The following is a 2,844-nucleotide window of genomic DNA, read 5'->3' on the forward strand; positions in this document are numbered from 1 at the left end:
TAAAAAGAATAACTACAATGAACTTAAGATGCATACCACTACTGTAGGTAAAGAGAGATCTTATGTTTAAAAAAGGTGGGCTTATCATTTTGTCCAGTGCTGGGCCTTCAAATCAGGCCCTGGACCAGGCCTGACATTCTAGTCTTCAAGGATGGTGAGCTTCAATCCTCCCACAGTGCAACAGAGCTACCCAGACCTGAGTTCAAATCCCAGCACTGACAAAAGATTCATTCTGATGTCAGAAGCTAGTTGTTGCACACGTTTTCCTCTCCTGTGAAAGAAGAGGATAGAGAATGCATAGGCAACCCTATAACCATGGGAACAGGTTGTCGTCCATGTCAGCACAGTTATACCTGTCACTATACTTAGTAAAATAAACAATACCTCCATGAATTAGAGACAAAATAAGGAGAAGTGCACCAAACACAAGATGCTGTCCACACATGTGGACACACATGTCCACACATTGATCCTATGTTTATATTATGAACTTATGAAATTATGAACTTATAGTGGACCACCCTGGGGATCAAAGTCAGATCCTGGGAATGACCTAGCTCCTTGGTTGCTCACAGGTTGGTGTGTTCACCTTGATTTATTGGCCAATTGGTCCTTCTAGGCCTTGAGTTCAGATCCCAGCAATATTAACAAGTGGATCGTCGAGTAAGAAGCCGAGTGTGAAACTTGTTTTCCTTTTCTCTGAGAATTCTAGGTGTCAAGAATGATGCAGTACATTTCTACAAACCTAGTGCTCTGTGATAGGATGTCATCAATGTAATAAACGAAATGGGTTTCATATAGTAAAATCAATGATAAATAAATGAATAAAAAAATACAAGGAATAACCACACCAAACATATATGGACTGAACATCTATAGGTAAGTATAAAACCTATCTTTACAATGTATTTAAATAGTATGTTTTCCAGGGATGGGGCTTGGATTCAGGACTAGTGAACAGGCTTGACTTTCTTATCCTCAAGTACCGTGATCTTCCCCTTCATCCACATTGCTGCAGATTTACCCAGATCCTTAGTTCAAATCCAACACCTGGCGAATAAATAACGGGAATTGCAAGCCAGGGAGCTAATTTTTTTAAAACTTTTTCTCAGCACGGGGCTTGAACTCAGGTCATGGTAACTATGCCTCAGCTTCGATCACCCTAGGCTGGGGTGCAGCCACTGGACTCACAGCTGTTCCTGGGATCCTCGACCACCAGGCCTTGCAAGGAAAACAATGTACAGAAAAACTGTGGCCTTTTTAGGTTTTCTTCCTTTGCACATGACCCTCCTGAGTCTGAATTATACTGTTGCAAAGAGTACTTCACCTTGCATTGCTGAAGGCTGGCAGACTATTGGGGAAGCCATAGGCCCACGTGGCACTATAGGCCCTGACCAACCAATGGCAGGAGATACTAAGAAACAGGTTTCCAACCATAGGAATAACAATGGAATGTTGTCAATGTCACAGAATGAGTTGTTCGTGAATAGTGCTCCTATAAAATTAGACAGCATGATTTCAGGAGGCTGATTGATTTTATTTAATATTTATGAAGCATTAAAAGATTATTATTACTTACAGAAACACAATAATTTCAGGACACTGATTTCTTTTAAGAAAGAAAACAATTACATTACTTATATGGACACATAATAAATACTGAAGAATTGGTAGGAAGGTAGTCTATATAACTAAATAATGTATAGACATCTCTGACACTCTATAAAGATATATATTTATTAGCTTACTGCCATCTACATGTCAATATGTTCTTATTTTGTTAACTCCTGGGCTCAATCTCAGGTCCTGGGAACAGTCTGTCAGCTCAATTTGCCCCAGGAGGGCATGCTGACACTCACCCATTCATGAATTTGGCCTTGTAGGCCACGAGTTCAGATGCCAGCATTCCCAAACAATGAATTGTTGAGTAATAAGCTGATGGTAACACATGTTTTCCTTTTCTGTGAATGTCCTGGGTGTCAGGTATGAAGGGGAGTATATATGCAGACCTATATCCTTATGTAATCAATGTTCTATGTGCCATAATAGTCAATACAATAAACGGTCAATACATGAACAAAACAAAAAATAAAATAACTACACTGAATGCAATATAGTCAACATATGTATGTAAATATAAATCATATATGTAAATTGTACATGAATAGGATGTTTTCTAGTGCTGAGGATCGATATCAGGCCTAAGGAACAGACGTGAATTTCTTGACATCAAGGAGGCAAACTTCCACTTCACACACAGTGCAACATAGTTACCAGACCATGAGTTCAAATCCCAGTCCTGGCCGAAAAATAATGGAACCTTTATAGTATGTGTGGCCCAATTCTTAGGTATTTCATTATGTCTCCATTTTATGAATGTGATTGTTTAAATGCTTAATAAAGTATTAACTAAAATTGATTAGTGTCCTATAATATAATTGTGTATAATTTTATCATTGAATCATTCAAGAACTGCCCATTCAATCATGACATACATAATATTCCATTGGGTATCATATAGATAGGAACAAGTTTCTTAGGATCTCCTGCCATTTGGAGGTGGCAGGATCAGGATTCGAACTGTGGGCTCCAGCTCCCACCACTTCACAGCGAGAATAGTGTACTCACCATTCTGTCCAAGAACATCAGCAAGACCAATGATTAGGCAGGCACCAGTGGCTCTCAGCAGTCCTCCTTGATACTTACAAGGCTGTGAAAGGAGGATCATGGTCAAAGTCACCCAAGCCAAGAAAGTCCTTGAGACCCCTTTCCAACTTCAGTGCCAACATATCAAGTGTGGAGGAAAAACCAGCCTTGAACAAAAGCAGCTCACAGACTGTGTCC

The sequence above is a fragment of the Dipodomys spectabilis genome, unplaced genomic scaffold (assembly GCF_019054845.1).
Source record: "Dipodomys spectabilis isolate Male_0828 unplaced genomic scaffold, ASM1905484v1 ptg000052l, whole genome shotgun sequence".
In the NCBI taxonomy this organism is placed as follows: Eukaryota; Metazoa; Chordata; class Mammalia; order Rodentia; family Heteromyidae; genus Dipodomys; species Dipodomys spectabilis.